This window comes from Nerophis lumbriciformis, linkage group LG11 (assembly GCF_033978685.3).
Source record: "Nerophis lumbriciformis linkage group LG11, RoL_Nlum_v2.1, whole genome shotgun sequence".
Taxonomy (NCBI): domain Eukaryota; kingdom Metazoa; phylum Chordata; class Actinopteri; order Syngnathiformes; family Syngnathidae; genus Nerophis; species Nerophis lumbriciformis.
In genome coordinates this window covers 32677180-32695327 of record NC_084558.2, presented here as the reverse complement: position 1 = coordinate 32695327, position 18148 = coordinate 32677180, and the positions used below count along the sequence as shown (strand labels likewise).

General features: G+C 38.0%; 1 protein-coding gene across 5 annotated transcripts in view; it reads left to right on the top strand.

Moving 5' to 3' along the window:
• Positions 1-18148, top strand: part of gabbr1b (gamma-aminobutyric acid (GABA) B receptor, 1b) — a 580862-nt gene that overhangs the window by 205724 nt on the left and 356990 nt on the right. The window contains exon 1 of one of the 5 annotated variants that reach the window (XM_061966781.2): positions 8704-8737. The exons of the other annotated variants lie outside the window; for them this stretch is intronic. The gene's annotated coding sequence lies outside the window, so the exon portion shown is untranslated. Of the gene's footprint in view, positions 1-8703; positions 8738-18148 lie in introns of those variants that run through there. 5 annotated transcript variants of the gene reach the window in all.

Below are 18148 nucleotides of genomic sequence, written 5' to 3'. Positions count from 1 at the left end.
AATACGTACCACAATACTCGAGTCACGATGTAGCACAGTTTTGCGATGTGGCGATATTCGACATAGTTCACTGCTGAATTTAAAAAGCAGCTAAAAATACAAGTTGTATGTACCGTTTGTACATTAGATGACAGGAATAATTAAATGGATAAACAGAGTCAAAAAACAATGCACTGTGTTTTTCGGAGTGTAAGTCGCACTTTAATTTTCTCAAAAATCGACGATGCAAGCAAGACCAAAACTTTGATGTTTGATTGAGAAAATACAATATTACACACGGTGCTTAAAAATCTGTCAAAATGTTTTAGTACGACTTTAGTAAGCTACGAAGCCTCATCGCTTGGATTGTCTGAGCATTACGGCTACTGTAGTCAGACGTACTGTGCTGAAGCACAGTATGTACATACTGGTATTTTTATGGTTTGTGTATCAGGACCCCAAAATGGCACCTACAATATAAGGAGACATATCAGCTGGTGTTTTGTTTTAGACCTATTCTGCAAAACCAACTTTTTTTTTTACCTATTGATACCTGCTGTTGTGTCTTTGGGATCTGCGAAAGTCCCGAAATGTTCGTGTGTCCGCCATTGTCGTCTGTGGAGTAGACAATAAGCTAACATAATGTAATCTATGTAAAATGTTGATATAAGAACAACCTCTAAATGTTATGTAGATGACAAGGTAGTGTTAAAATGTAGAAAACAAAATCATAATATGACCCCATTAATGCGCCTTATAATCTGGTGCGCCTTGTATATGAAAATAAGCCAAAATAGACCCGTTCATCAACAGTGTTTCTTATAATTCGGTGTGCCTTATGGTCTGAAAAATACGGTACCCAAATGGTCAATTTCCAATTATTGCAATTTTATAGAAAGTGGATCAAGTTTCTTGCCACTTAAAATGCCCATCCATCCATCCATTTTCTACCGCTTGTCCCTTTTGGGATCGCGGGGGGTGCTGGAGCCTATCTCAGCTGCATTCGGGCGGTAGGCGGGGTATACCCTGGACAAGTCGCCACCTCATCGCAGGGCAAGCCCTCTAAACAACTATGCAAAAATCGCCAACAATACTCCATTTACATTTTGTGACCTTAATATAAACCAAGTATTAGTGCTCTTGTTTTAAGCTGTAACGCAGACAAACTGTTTTTAGCAGTGCCGTGATCACAGAGAGCTAACGAGCTTGTGTGGCTATATTGACGCCATCAGCTGGTGAGCTGCTTCTTCGCCTCAGAGCTTGTAAAAGTGTATTCTAGCTCATAAAAAAACACCACTCACTTGGATAGTAGAAGGATGAGGACATCATTTGACGAGTTAGTCAACTTTGATGGCCAATTTAGTCCCGGAAATGGCGAGAAAGACACAAAAAGACAATTGGTTTCACCCCCCCTTTTTTCTACCCGAGGATTATGAGTCATTTTTAATCTAAACGGGAATATATCAACATCCTATCAGTCGGCATCCCCGTGACAGTAGATATTGTACAGTAAGTGATGTTTGATTATGTTTGTTGGCTCTCATGATGTCTGAAGTGAGTAATAATCAGTGATGTTGAAGGAAAAAGCGAACGTTTTGATGCGTTTGTGAAATTATGTTTACAATGATCAAATTACGTAAATATTACATGGTATTCTGAATGTGCCTGTTACTACATCACATATGTACTGACAGTGTGTACATAAAACCTTGATGGAAATGTTTGGATGTTTTTTAAGGCTTTTATAAGCAGAAAAGCGACTCCAATAGGCTCCATTCATTGTAAGCTGACTTTTTCTCGCATCTATTTGCTAGTTAGAATGCCTAAAAGAAAAAAAAACTATGGCTATGGCTTGGCAACACAAATGCTATAATGCTGTCACAATATTAAAAATGTCCTGTTGACATGACTGTTCCACAATCTGAACAGACCAATGTCTTATTTTGCAGATAATGAATATACACCCCAGCAAACACGGTCAGTTTGCTTTCCATGAGGCCACAGAGGTCAGTCTATTAATCAGTGTTGAGCCGGAAGATCCTCGGCAAACACCGGGTACAATCTATTATTGACAGGGCTACTGGCTTGTTATTGCCTCTCTCTTTGTGGTTGCACAGGATATCAAGCTATGACAGCCCTGTAATTGCAATGTGTCAATGTATTGTAAAGAACATGTCTTGGCCCTCCACAAAGTAAAAGGCAACACAAGTACAGAATATTTGTTTGTTTCTGATATTTAACTGCAGGCAGCATTAATGCAGGATTTCCACAAGATATTCGGATCTAGAAGAATTGTTGCTCTGTCTGCATACAGCAGGATAGCATTAACATCTTTTAATTAAAACTGCACTTCCACTATAAATCTAGGTGCGCCTCGGATTCCTCTGTCACCCAGCATGCTGAAAGTCACCTTAGTGTAATAGTCTGTTCGTTCGTGTATACATCCCAAACAAAAGAAGGGACAGGAGGATCCTGTCTGAATATCAGATACTGAATATATATTGAAAAAAAGACATAATGAACCTATTCGAGCTACCAATTTGCTAGAAAGTTGCAAATTAAAACTGTTGTGCAGAAAGGAACACACAAAAGGCGTTGCGACAAAACTACGAATGTACAAAGAAGGTACGCTTAGAAAAAAGGAGTATTAGAAGCAGAGCAACAAGAATGTCAGGAAGATGCGATGAAAAGGGGAAACATTGCATTGGACAAAAAAACTGGCATCGTAATACTTGACGAGGAAAGCTTCTACTTGAAAGGAGTGAGGTAGGAACGCATGGACATCTATACGAAGTGTGGAACATAACTCAAAGTAGAAGAAAAATCCTCAGTCTTCCTGCTGTAGCTGCAAACCCAGGAGCTAATACAAATAATAATAATAATAATACATTTTATTTATGGGCGCCTTTCTCAGCACTCAAGGTCACCTTACAACAGATAAAAGATCAATCAGTCATGTGACAGACAATTAAAAAAACTAATATTTATACATTATAAGAACAGTGCAAATGATAAGTGACATGGAGGCAACTGATTAACATGAGTAAGCTAGTTTAAAATGATATGTTTTCAGGCGAGATTTGAAGGTGGCAATGCAAGGGGAGTGTCGAATGTCCTGGGGTAGAGAGTTCCAGAGGTGGGGAGCTAATAACAACAGCAATGAATAAATTAAAGCGATGGCTTGACAGAAACAGACTATTTTTTAATCTAAGTAAAAGTATTAATAATGCTATTCGGTAGCAGTGGGAGAGAAAGTCAAACACAAATACAAATAGACGGAGTAGACATTGACATTTCTAAGTGTAATATTAGATGATAAAATGAACTGGAAATCTCTTAATGTCATGATCCGTTACCCGGGTCATGGCATGATTTATGTTTGGGAGTTTTCCTGTTTTCGTCTGTTACCTGGGTGCACCCTCTTTCCCTGTTTACTGTCGGTTTCCATGGGCACTGATTCTCCTCACCTGTCTTTGTCTAGCAATTAGTGTTCCCACCAGGTGTTTTGGTTAATCACTCCCCTTTATAGTTTCTTGTCACCCAGCATTAGTTGCCGGGTCAATGTTTGCGATAGGCAACAGTTACGTTTTCCCGGGTTTTTCTCCTCGCTGTAGTGATTTTTGTACAGACTAGCTTTCCTCGTTTTTTCACCCTTGGTGACATTTTGGTTTCCTTTAGCTCCACGCTTGCTAGCGTCCTCAGTTTTGTATTTTTGTCCTGCGTTTAATTTATTAAAAACCTTAATCTTACCTGCACGCTACTCCTGCTTGTCTTCTGCCTTGGAAGGAACGCTACCAGCGCAGCTATGCGCCCCCGAAGATGTAACACTTAAATTGGTAAGAAATACTTAACTAATGGATAAAACTAAATATGTTCCAGACCACAAATCAATCCATATTATTCGTTGTGTAGAAATATGAGGAAATAATTACAAAAGCACACTTAATTCCCTGGCAGTGTTACAAAAGAAGTCAGTTAGAATAATACAAAGAGCCTGATTTACTAAAGGTTTGCGTGTACTAAAACACATGCAAACTTGATGGCACATGCAAAGCTGGTCTACTAAACGTGTGCAATGTGGATAGTGATTTTAACTGAGCAGAATAATGCGTGCAATCCTTTTTGCGTCTTTGTCTGCAATAATATGCAAAATGTAAATAGATTATCAAAACGCCCACAATACTAGGAGGAGAAAATGCAAATATATTATACAGTACACGTAATGTGATTTATCAATACTCACCGTTTTAGACTTAGACTTAGACTTAGACAAACTTTAATGATCCACAAGGGAAATTATTCAACACAGTAGCTCAGTTACAATGATGGAAAGTGTAAGGATGGAAAGGACAATGCAGGTATAAATAGACTAATATAGCGATAAAAAAATCGAACATATATACAAATATATACATAATATGTGTACAAATTACTATATATACAGATATATTATATTATGTCTATAACATATATACAATATATACCAATGACCATGTACAATATTACAGTATATACAGTATATGTGACAGCAGCAGCAGCATAAAATAGAGAGTAGATCCAGCAGGGAATAGAAAATAGACATTATAAACATTATAAACAAAGAGAAGTAACTAACATGTCAGGTGTCAGGTAATAGGCAGATGTCATCTATTGCTGTATGGCGAGTGATTATACAGCTGGATGGAGTGTGGAATGAAGGAGTTCTTGAATCGCACAGGAGGAGCACTATTTTGCATTTTATTTAGCACGTTTAAAAAGCATTCACAAACTGACACACTGCCAAGACAGACGACGGACAGAACATATGTCCTATATGATAAAAACTCCTTGAAGTGTGCATTTTTTTCTTGAGCGCAGTAGTCAGCCTCCCTCCCATGCACCTTCAACAGTTTTAAAACAAGTGGTCTCAATGTAGATGCACTGTACGACTGCTTCAAAATGCTCATACAAAGTGGTCGATGTCTCCTGCTTGTTTGACAACATGGCAAAACGCCGCCGGTAGGAGCATGATGACATTGATGTGCAGTAAAGGAGAGTATTTCTGTGATGATGTGCTGTATAGTACACGCAAAATCCTCAATTGCACACACGGTGTTAGAAGATCGCACGCAAAACACCCACTAATAATATACACTGTTTTATAGATTGCACACGCTGTATACCGCTAGGTGTTTGGCTCTTAATAAATCAGGCCCAGAATGTTAGTTATTGAGAACATTCAAACACTTTATTCATTGAATCCAAAATATTGAAATTCAATGATTTAGGGCAGTGGTCCCCAACCACCGGGCCGCGGCCCGGTACTGGTCCACGGACCGATTGGTACCGGGCTGCACAAGAATTTTTATTTTTTTTATTTTTTATTTTTATTTTTTATTAAATCAACATAAAAACACAATATATACACTATATATCAATGTATATCAATACAGTCTGCAGGGATACAGTCCGTAAGAACACATGATTGTATTTCTTTATAAAAAAAAAAAAATCACCCCCCACCCCGGTCCGCGGGACAAATTTTCAAGCGTTGACCGGTCCGCAGCTACAAAAAGGTTGGGGACCACTGACTTAGGGAATTTGCAAACAGCTACAACTGACTATGTACAAAGTAAACTGTAACCAGCTACCCAAGAATGTACAACAATTATTCTCAACAAAAAAAGGAAAACTATTTACTAAAACTTTTTTTTTAACTTAAAACATTTGTATGCACGTACAACACTTAAAACCTATATATGTATGTGGAATTTAATGATGGAAAATGTTAAGCAAAAAAGTCAAAAATATTTACTAATATTAATATACAAAGTATAAGGAAGAAGATATTGAACATATGCTAAACATATTGAAACTTATTAATAAATGAGATAATCTTATTTACCTCAATATGTAAATCACAACTTCCTTAAATATTTATTTGTGAAAATGTTCTTTCATTATTTAATACATTTTATTGTGTTACAAATTGAACACAGGAAGTCAACAAACAAATGTGTTGTTTTGGAGGAAAAACATTCATGATGTGAATATTAGAACAACTCGCAGTGTAATTTGATTCAGAATCCATTTTTGATTCAACACGATTCTCAATTCAAACTGATTCTGCAATATATCATTTGGTATAGGGCTGCATGTCACCTTCATTTGAGTGACAGACATGTTCGCCAATCAGAATCGTTCAGCTTCATGTTCTTTGCCGCTACCACCAAACCCTGCCCACCTCAACCGACGCACGGAGGTGGCGGGGGTTGATGTTTTGGGGGGCAGGGTTTGGTGGTAGCGGGGGTGTATAATGTAGCTCGGAAGAGTTAGGGATGCATGGGATTCTGGGTATTTGTGCTGTTGTGTTTATGTTGTGTTACGGTGCGGATGTTCTCCCGAAATGTGTTTGTCTTTCTTGTTTGGTGTGCGTTCACAGTGTGGCGCATATTAATAAGAGTGTTAAAGTTGTTTATACGGCCACCCTCAGTGTGACCTGTATGGCTGTTGACCAAGTATGCCTTGCAGTCACTCATATGTGTCTGCAAAAGCCTCATATGACATGTAACTGGGCTGGCACGCAGTTTGTACAGGTTGTAGAGGGCTCTAAAGGCAGTGCCATCACGGCACGCCCTTATTATTGTTGTTCGGGTGAAAATCAGCAGACATTCGTGAGAATAGTCGCCCTGAAATTCGGGAGTCTCCCGGAAAAATCGGGAGGGTTGGCAAGTATGACGCTGTCAAGCGCCATTCATATAAAACTTGCGGGCCGCACTAACATTACATTTTCTTATTAAGGTGCGGGCCGCGTGTCTGAGATCCCTGGTTTATACATAGCACAAAGCAAAAAAAAAACTTTGTATGCAGTGTTATTTCATTTTAAATTTCAAAAGAGTTTTGTAGCTCCCATTGTTTTCTTTAATTTGTGAAACAGGTCAAAATGGCTCTTTGAGTGGTAAAGGTTGCCTACCCCTGATCTAGATGATGCGGTGGAGTGTGTATGCTACTATGTGTGTGAGTGCAGGACTATGTGAAGTGCTTTACAAGGAAATGTTACCAGGAGGTTGTTAGCTGAGAAGGCAGAAAAGTCCAAAAGGGCTAGGTTGAAGAAGATCCGTCACACAAGCGAACAAGCGTATACATCTATCTCGAACATGTATACAGCATCAATATGATACATCACATATTTTACATGTTTTCATTTTTCTTTACATGTCTAAAAATGACTTCATAGCAATTACTGACACATACTGTACATTCACTTCCTGTTTTCAATTTGTGCACAATTTATATCAGTTCATTGTAAATACAACAAATCTCTTCATAAATAGTCAGTTATGATTCACTTAATGAGATGGATAATATTATTTTTAATAAGTTCATTATGTTTATCATAATTATTCTTTGTACTTTATGAACAGTTGTAGTTTGACACAGCCTTTGGATCATATTAGTACATTGTTTGATTTCTTTGCTTAATTAATTCCATAATTTAAATCCACATTGCTGTACGAGCAAACAAATGTTTTAAATTAGATTTTCCCCTAAGGTTATACTTCTCAACTTTTGTTGAGAGGAATTGTTGTACATTCTTGGGCAGCTGGTCATAATTTGCTTTGTGCATAATTTTAGCTGTTTGCTAGTGCACAAACTCACTGAATTTCATTATCTTTGATTTAATAAATAAAGGGTTTGTATGATCTCTATATCCAACATTATATAATATTCTTATTTACCTTTTTTGTAACACGGTTAGTGAATGAAGTGTACTTTTGTAGTTATTTCCCCATATTTCTGCACAATAATTCAGATATGGTAACAATAGCGAGCAGTAGAAAATATGAAGTGATTTTTGATCCAAAACATATTTTGCTTAATTCATTATAGAAATATTTATTGCCACCTTATGTTGTATATTTTTAATCTGAGATTTCCAGTTCATTTTATAATCTATTATTACATCGTAGAATTTGATTTTTTTCTGACTCTGTCAATGTCAACTCTGTCTGTTTGTATTTATGTTTGACTTTATCTTCTACTGTTACCACATGGGTTTTGTCAAACCATCTTTTCATTGTTTTAATTTCTTCTGTTATTTGGATTAGTTTCTTTGTGTTCTCTCTTGAACAAAACACAGTTGTGTCGTCCGTAAATAATACTAACTTTAAATTAGTGTCACACCCCGCCTCGGGTCAAGGTAATGTAACCTTTGCAAACCAGACTTTCAAACCAAGGATGGCAAGGTACGCAGTTGGTAACAGTTTACAAACATTTATTTAAATCCCAAAGTGTCAAAAGGTGAACAACAACAACAGGAGGAAACAAAGCACCCAAAATCTCAGTAGATGTTTGATGCATGGAGACCTGAGTTCCTGCTCAGGACAGAGAACCTCCTCTGGCAGTGACAGACAGCAGACTGTCAGAAAAATGCCATTTTCCAACTTAAATAGCCCATAGCCCCGCCCACTAGCTGGGACCAATTTGACAGGGGGAATTAAGAATGCCGTTTTTTTTGTAAAATACACCATAAATAACCATCACACATCTAAAAGTATTCACATAGTACTTTTGCATTTGTAGATCAGTCATTTTTGTATACAGTGTATTCAGGCTTGGATAACATAACTTTTAAATGTCCAGTGTCCTTTTTTAACACCCAGCTTTTGAGAACCATGGTTCGGCCCAAATTAGGCCTAATCAGTCAAGGCAGGTGTGTTCACCTATATAAAGCCCTCAGCCCCACCCTGACTCTTTTAGCCACCCGTTCAGAGCCATGGTGAGTGACAGGTTATAATTTGTTTGAGTGCATGCTTTTTACTGACTCAAAAAGATTGAATGTTTGTTGTTTGTCCAAGTTGTGCTTCCTTACAAATGTGCACGGTTTGTAAGGAAGTTTAAGGTCAAACAGTGACAGTGGGGGGGGGGGGTCAAACTGTCACAATTATTGTACTTTATACAAGTGTCATTTATACAGGGATTGAACACTTTTGATCCCAGTATTGATCCCGAGGGTACACCACAAGATATCTCTAGCTCTGTTGATATACTTTTACCTCGGCTCACGTATTGCTTCCTATTGGTTAGTAGCTTCTAGTCCAGTCGAAGAACAATCCTCTGATCGTTCTAATGTATCAGTTAATGTAATATGATTAATTGTGTCAAATGCTTTCATTAGATCCATTTATACTGTTGCTGCACACTGTTTACCATCTTACCTTACCTAACTTATCCTCTTCATGCCTTGTGGCACATAAGGCCTCCAAGCTCATCTTCCGTTGTGTCCTGTTGGTAGCATGCCTTCTGACTTCATTCCAGTTCTTCCTTTCTCCCTCTTTTCTTTCTTTCTCGATAGTCCTTCTCCATGTTGTGTTCGGTCTGCCTACTCTTCTTTTGCCATCTGGATGCCATGTCAGGGCTATCATGCAATTGTGATTATTTGACTTTCTCAATACATGACCAATCCATTTCTATCTTCTCTTTTTGACTTCCTAGCGTATTCTGTTAATTTTGAGTCGGTTTATTGAGTTCATCACTTCAAATTATATTTGACCAAAAGATCTTCATTATTCTTTTAAGACATTTGAATTAGAAAGAATCCAACGTTTTCATCACTTTTGATTGTATTCCACATCTCACATCCATATACAGTAAAACAGGTGGGACAGTAGATTTGAACAGTTTGATTTTAGTTTTCTTACTAACCAATCAATCAATCAATCAATCAAACAAACAAAGTTTACTTATATAGCCCTTAATCACAAACGTCAAAGGGCTGCACACGCCACAACGACATGCCACATCAGGTCAAGAAAAAACTCAAACCAATGGGAACAACGAGAAACTTTGGAAGGGACCGCAGATGTGGGGATCGTCCCCTGGGTGACCGGTGCAATGGATGCCGAGTGGATACGGTTAATAATGTGAGAGTCCAGTCCATAGTGGAGCCACTAATCTGATTTGAGTTCCAAATTGTATTTAGTTTTGTGAACGCTGTCCTTGCTTTATTCAATCTGCTATTCATATATTTGCCTCTTCCGCCCTCCTTGCTCACAATTTCACCAAAATAAGTGAATTAATCTACATCTTCAATGTCATGTCTGTCTACTTTGATAGGGTCATTCTTTCTGTTGTTCAATCTCAAGATATGAGTCTTTTTTTCATTGATCTCAACTCTTTTGGCTAGCCTAGACATTGTATTTGTTTTGCTGTGCACCTGTGAATGTGTTGAGGACAACAGGGCAATATCATCGGCAAAATCCAGATCTTCCAGTTTTGACATCATTTGCCGCCTGATTGCAGTGTTGTTGCTTCTGGTAGTCTCTTGCATCACTCAGTCAATGATGAGAAGGAACAAAAATCCAGACATAACACATCCTTACTTGACGCCCGTTTTCAGTTTAAACCAATCTGTTGATTCACCGTTGTCTAGTACTGCACACATACAATCTGAATACAGCAGCTTGGTATACCATATTGCCTCATTATCTCCCACAAACTTTCCCTTTGAATTGAATCAAATCCTTTCTCAACGTCGAGGAAAGTTATGTCGACAGATGTTTGTCATTCGACACACTGCTCAATCATGTTCCTCAAGATGAAAATGTGTTCAGTTGTGCTTTTGCCTTCTCTAAATCCAGGTTGTTCTGGTCTAAGCTTTTTCGTCAATTCCTGTTTTAATTCTGTTGATGATGACTCTTCCAAGCACTTTGCTTGCTATGGCTAAGAGTGTTATCCCCCTCCAATTTCCGCATTCAATAAGATTTCCTTTCTTTGGTAGTTTCACAATCAGACCCATTTTCAAATCACATGGTATTTTTTCCAGATTCCAAATATCACTGATGACACTGACGTTTGTTGGTTGATGTTTCTATGTCACATTTCAACCATTCTAGGGTGATCATATCACTGTCACCTGCCTTCCTATTTTGCAACTTTCCTTTCTGATTGCACAGTTGATCTCTTCTTTGGTTATTGGGTTTATGTTAAAATTCTCTATATCAGGGTAGTTCTCACTGATTTCAACTGGGTTTGTGGGCCTGTCTCTATTACGTATCTTTTCGAAGTGTTCTTTCCACCTTTCTTTCCTTCCATCATCATCTGTAATTATGTTTCCTTGCTTGTCTTTCACACTCGGTGTATTGCAAGGTTTGTCATTGCATAGTGACATTATGGTAAAAAAAAAAAAAGGATTATACTTTTATAGCGCTTTTCTACCTTCAAAATACTCAAAACGCTTTGACACTATTTCCACATTAACCCGTTCACACCCACATTCACACACTGATGGCGGCAGCTGCCATGCAAGGCCCTAACCACGATCCATCAGGAGCAAGGGTGAAGTGTCTTTCTCAAGGACACAACGGACGTGACAAGCTTGGTAGAAGCTGGGGATTGAACCAGGAACCCTCAGGTTGCTGGTACAGCCGCTCTGCCAACTACGCTACGCCGTCCCACGCCGTAGGCAATGGCAAACCCTGCAATACATCGAGTTATTTCATAGAGGGATTTCGTATGTCTTTTATCTGTTGCTCTTGGGCATCACTTGCTTAATTATCAATCCATTGCCTTTTGTCTTTTCTCATACTTCTCTTTACTTTTTTGTATTATGCTCTGTACTCCTCCTGTGTCAGTTGTTTTCTTATTTTGGATTTAGTACTGTCAATTTTGAGTTTGAGTTGTTTCCTTTCTTCTACCTTTTTCCAAGATTCAGGACTTGCCCATGGTTTTTTTGTTATTTATTTTGGTTCTAAGAACTTCCTTAGCAGTCTGGTTATTTTGACAAAATGGTTCCACTTTGTTTCTATATCCATTTCTTCTGGTGTGGCCTCTAAAACGGCAAGCTTATTTTTGAGTTCCAGGCTAAACTGACTTTTGACAGCTCTATCCTGTAGTTTCATGACATCATTTTTTGTCCTTGTACTTGATTTATGTTTTTGTCTCATCAATTTAAATTTAAGCCTTGTTTTGACAAGTTGGTGATCGCTGCCAACATCGGCCCCTCTCATTACTCGGGTATCTGTAAACTGATGATCTGTATCTTTGGTTTACTAATACATGATCCATTTAATTTGTTGTTCTTTTATTTTTTTAGAAGTCCATATATTTTTGTGGGTATGCTTTTATGGGAAAATGGTTCCTGTAATGACATACTTGTTCATTCCACAGAAATCAATCAGTCTTTCTACCTTTTCATTGATGGTATCAGCACCATGAATTCCCTTGATTGTCTTTTTATCTTTGTTAATTGCTCCAACTTTTGCATTCATGTGTCCGGTAATTATCACCATATCGTGTTTGTTCACCTTTTCCACCACATTTTGAAGTTGTTCATAAAACTCATATTTTGCTTCTTCATCTGTGTCAAGTGTTGGTGCATACACATGGATAATAGTTAATTTGATGAACTGAGAGTAGAACCTTCCAGTTAGGATTCTATTGTTTATGGGTCTCCGTTCCATGAGAGCTGACGCTGCAAACTTTGACATCATTATTGCTACCCCACTACGATGTATTCCATCGTCTCTGCCAAAAAAAATGGACAGTCCACCAGTAGTTAGTTTCATTTTACCAAATTCAGTCCACCTACAGTCACTGATACCAAGCACATGCATCATATACTTGTTTATCATTTTTGCTGCTTGTTCTGTCTTCCCAATCGCATACATTGTTCTGCCATTCCAGTTTCCTATATTTACAATTAGTTTAGGTTTTCGTAAATGACGCCATCAGTCGATGGCCTTTCTTTCAGCTTTGACCCAATGATGCCATTATGCTATGGTCATTGAGGAAATTGATGTTGTCATCCTCAGGAACCTGGCAAGTCACTACTGGGTTTTATTGATTCAATTTGAGCGCTTCTTGTTTCTGTCGGAAATTTGTTCTTCCGGGAATGAGGAACTAGCCCATTGCCCAACCCCCAACCTGGAGGGCCAGCTTGGCTGTTTACCATCTAATGCATTGGTAATGTCCTATGTTATTTTGAATTATGGCATCGTTGTTGAAATGTTAGTTCTGTATCCGCAAGTGTTCCATTTTTGATTATGAATTTGTCCAATCTGTGATTGAATACTTTTTCAATGATTTTATAAAATTGTGGAAGTAAAGAAACTGGTCTGTAGTTTCTAAATTGGTGTTTGTCTCTGGTCTTATAAATTGGTACTACTTTTTCTATTTTCATTTTGTATGGGAATTTGCCTGTTTGAAATGATAGATTGCTGATATACATTAGAGCAGGGGTCACCAACCTTTTTGAAACCAAGAGCTACTTCTTGGGTACTGATTAATGCGAAGGGCTACCAGTTTGATACACACTTAAATAAATTGCCAGAAATAGCCAATTTGCTCAATTTACCTTTAACTCTATGTTATTATTAATAATTAATGATATTTATCTTTGTGGAAACACTGATCATCTTAATGATTTCTCACAATAAATATATATAGAAACAGATAAATATCAATATGCAACACTTTATTTTTATATTTTCTCTAAGTGCACATTTTTCAAATTGAACATTTTCAAATGATCACTTCTAAGACAGTCTTGTGAAATCACAATATCCCATTTTAACTAGCTAGCCACTAACATTTTTTAACAAATCATGAATTACTTTGCACCATGTTTATACAAATAATAACTCATGTAAAATACAAAAGTCAACTCTCAAGTTTTTAAATGTCACATGTCACACTTTGAACTGGACACCAAATCTGTTATCTGTTTCTTTGTCAGTTAGTGAAGACCAAGTCTTTAAAATATTTTCTTGGATTTTCAAAAACTGAGTTTTGTTCTCTTAGAATTAAAAATGTCGAGCAAAGCGAGACCAGTTTGCTAGTAAATAAATAAAATTAAAAAAATAGAGGCAGCTGACTGGTAAGTGCTGCTATTTGAGCTATTTTTAGAACAGGCCAGCGGGCGACTCATCTGGTCTTTACGGGCTACCTGGTGCCCACGGGCACCGCGTTGGTGACCCCTGCATTAGAGGTTCTAAGATTTCTTCAATTACTTTTTTATTGTTTTCATATCAATTCTGTGACAGTCAGTTGAAGTCTTAGATTTGCATTTCTTTACAGTTTTGACTATTTCCTCTTTTGTCACCTTAACCAGGAACATCGTGTTGGAATTTCTATCGATAGAGTCATTCCAGTCTTCAACTGTCCCATTAGCTCCGGGGTCAGCATGCGACTCTTTAGCGCCGCCCTAGTGGCTCCCTGGAGCTTTTTCAAAAATGTGTGTAAATGGAAAAAGGATACAAATATACAGTCGTGGTCAAAAGTTGACCTACACTTGTAAAGGACATAATGTCATGGCTCTCTTGAGTTTTCAATAATTTCTACAACTGTTATTTTTTTGTGATAGAGTGATTGGAGCAGATACTTGTTGGTCACAAAAAAAAACATTCATGAAGTTTGGTTCTTATATGAATATATTATGGGTCTACTGCAAATGTGACCAAATCTGCTGGGTCAAAAGTATAAATACATCAATGTTAATATTTGGTTACATGTCCCTTGGCAAGTTTCACTGCAATAAGGCGCTTTTGGTAGCCATCCACAAGCTTCTGGCAAGCTTTTGGTTGAATTTTTGACCACTTCTCTTGACAAAATTGGTGTAGTTCAGCTACATTTGTTAGTTTTCTGACATGTACTTGTTTCTTCAGCATTGTCCACACGTTTAAGTCAGGACTTTGGGAAGGCCATTCTATAACCTTAATTCTAGCCTGATTTAGTCATTCCTTTACCACTTTTGGCGTGTGTTTGGGGTCATTGTCCTGTTGGAACACCCAACTGCGCACAAGACCCAAACTCCGGGCTGATGATTTTAGGTTGTTCTGAAGAATTTGGAGGTAATCCTCCTTTTTCATTGTCCCATTTACTCTCTGTAAAGCACCAGTTCCATTGGCAGCAAAAGGCCCAGCGCATAATACTACCAAGGCCTCACCTTTTCTCCTCCAAACATACTGCTGGGTATTGTGGCCAAACAGCTCAATTTTTGTTTCACTTGACCACATAACTTTCCTCCAGAAGATCTTATCTTTGTCCATGTGATGTCAGATGAAACAAAAATGTAGCTGTTTGACCACAATACCCAGCAATATGTTTGGAGGAGAAAAGGTGAGGCCTTTAATCCCTGGAACACCATTCCTACTGTCAAGCATGGTGGTTCTATTTAATTGACTTTTTTCTTACAATCATTTTTCAGTCATTTTGTCATCCATGGTTGTTTGTTCTTTTTCTGCTTCCTAATTAATTGTTTCCATGGACAATCATCATTAAAGTAATGAAAAATTACCATATGCTTCGTTTACATCATCTTCACTGTACACATTATCCTATCATTGTTCTTTCGGATCATTCTTTAAAGTGGTCATACTTTTGTATGTACTTAATCTTTTAAATGTATTTTTGTCATCCATGTTCCTCTTCCTGTAGTTTCCATCATAGATTGTGAAAACTAGTAGATGATCACTAATATCAGATATTAGCACACCACTTGTAGTATTGTCAAAATCATTTGTAAAAATATTATCAATAGTATCGTGAGAAAATCTTAAACTAGGGCACTTGTATCCTGATGTATCACCATATAATTGGGACGGCGTGGCGCAGTGGAAGAATGGCCGTGCGCGACCCGAGGGTCCCTGGTTCAATCCCCACCTAGTACCAACCTCGTCATGTCCGTTGTGTCCTGAGCAAGACACTTCACCCTTGCTCCTGATGGGTGCTGGTTAGCGCCTTGCATGGCAGCTCCCTCCATCAGTGTGTGAATGTGTGTGTGAATGGGTAAATGTGGAAGTAGTGTCAAAGCGCTTTGAGTACCTTGAAGGTAGAAAAGCGCTATACAAGTACAACCCATTTATCATTTATAATCAAAAGTAAAAGTGTAAACAAGTAATACGAAATTGACAATAGTCGAGTAATACATCGAGAAAATACCAAGTCTTGTGTGAGCTTGTTGCAGACTCTGCTTCAGTCCCGCAGAGAAATATAAACTAATTAAAGGAGGATGTATTTTGTGGCTGCCATATTAGCTTTAGTTATTTAATGCAGTGTGGTTATTAAGATAGTGTTAAATCTAATGAGTTGCAGCTCTAAATGTATTGTAAATGTATCTTGTTGAATAATAAAGTATCTATCTAATTGAAAGTCAGATGAGCTGCATGTTGCTGTTAAACAAGTGAAATAAAATATCTTAAAGTTTCAAAGCTGTAATTAAATTATTTGTATAGCACTTTTCATACATGTACAATTCAGCACAAAGTGCTTTATGTTTAATGTTTTTAATCTATTTAATTTTATCTCCCGCCATCATTACATCATTGTACGTTGAAACAGTTAAATCGTAACATTGAGTCCTCCGGCAGGCTGTTCCTTTAATTGGGGGCATTATAATGGAATGACCCATCCCCGTGGGTATGGGTCCAGACTTTTGGAATAATTAGGAAGCCTGAAGCCAGACCTCAGGGACCACAGGGCTGATATGATAAAACCAACTTGAAAGATAATTAAGCTCAAGACCATTAAGCTATTTAAAAAACAGTAAAAAATAATCTTAAAATCAATTCAGGAACACACAGTGAGTAAATGCAGTGATTTTAAAACCAGTGTAAAATGGGCTTGCCTTCTGGTCCTCGTCAGCCTATGAGCGGCTGAATTTTTGAGTAATGGAAGTGGTTTTGTACTATTTCTAGGAAGACCAGAATGCAGGGCATTATACGGCTGGTAATAAAAGCATGCATTAGCCCGAGAGAGAATAGAAAGGACTCTGGCTATATTTTTAAGATGATAAAACCCTTTTTTAGTGTATGTGAAGGTTCTCATTCATCCAGGTCTTTGTAATCTCAGGGCGTTCCATCGATCGCAACTGGACTACTTGGTTTGTCTTGGAAGACGTTTCGCCGCTCATCCGAGTAGGCTTCATCAGTTCGTGCTCATAGACATAGATTGGTCAGATCTAGTTTTAGAATTAGATTGGTCAGATCTTGTCTTAGACTTAGATTGGTCAGATCTAGTCCAGCGGTTGGTGCCAAAACCCCAAATATTTACCAGGAGGGTGTGCCGGGGCAAAGATGATTTCGTCATATCATCGTGAGAAAAACAACTGTTTTAATGCAAACGAGCAATCCTAATTGTCAACGACAGTAGGGGAAGTGTAAATTCCCTTCGTTAGCATTGAAGTATTGTGTGGCAGAATGATCGCTGTGGATCCACTGCGACCAATCAAAATAGTCGGAATCCCCCGCGTAAGCATTCCATTCAGTTGTAAACAAATGGCACAAATGGCATTCTGGTCACTTTCTGTGACCAGAATGTTTCTTAATCCTGTTATTTGTTGGAGGCTAAATTGCAGAGTCTTTTAGGAATGGTTGAAAGGACAGTGTTGTATGTGAGAGACAGGTGGTGTTGCAGACCACCTCCTCTGTTCAGGGATGTTTTTTCAACCTTGACATACAGTAGATGGCAATGGTCATAGATGGACTATTTTGACTGGTAGTAGTTGATCCACAGCAATCGTTCTGCCACACAACACCTCAATGCTAAGGAGGGGGATTTACACTTGATTGATTGATTAAAACTTTTGTTAGTAGATTGCACAGTACAGTAAATATTCCGTACTATTGACCACTAAATGGTAACACCCAAATACGTTTTTCAACTTGTTTAAGTCGGGGTCCACGTTAATCAATTAATTTCACTTCAACAACTGTCGTTGGCTTGACAGTTAGGATTGCTTGTTTGCATTAAAACTGTTGTTTTTCTCACTACCATAGGGCGAAACTATCCTTGCCCAAGCATATCCTGTTTTTTTGGAGTAAAAATATTTTGGGTTTTGGCACCAACCGCTGGACTAGATCTGACCAATTTAAGTGTATTAGCATGAACTGATGAAGCCTCCTCGGAAGAGCGGCGAAACGTCTTCCAAGACAAACCAAGCAGTCCAGATGCAATCGATTGAACACCCTATCTTAGTGGTGTATTTAATGAGTGCGATAAAAGCAAGCTCAGAGTAAAACATTACACCCAAGTTATTCACATGCGAAGATGGATTAAAAGAAAGTGACAGTATTTTTGGTAAAAGTTTCTCTTTCTGGGCCTCAGAACCGAAAAATAAAATCTCAGTCTTGGCCTGGTTAAGCTGGAGAAATTGTTTTGATATTGAAGCTGTAATATCTAAAACACAGTTACA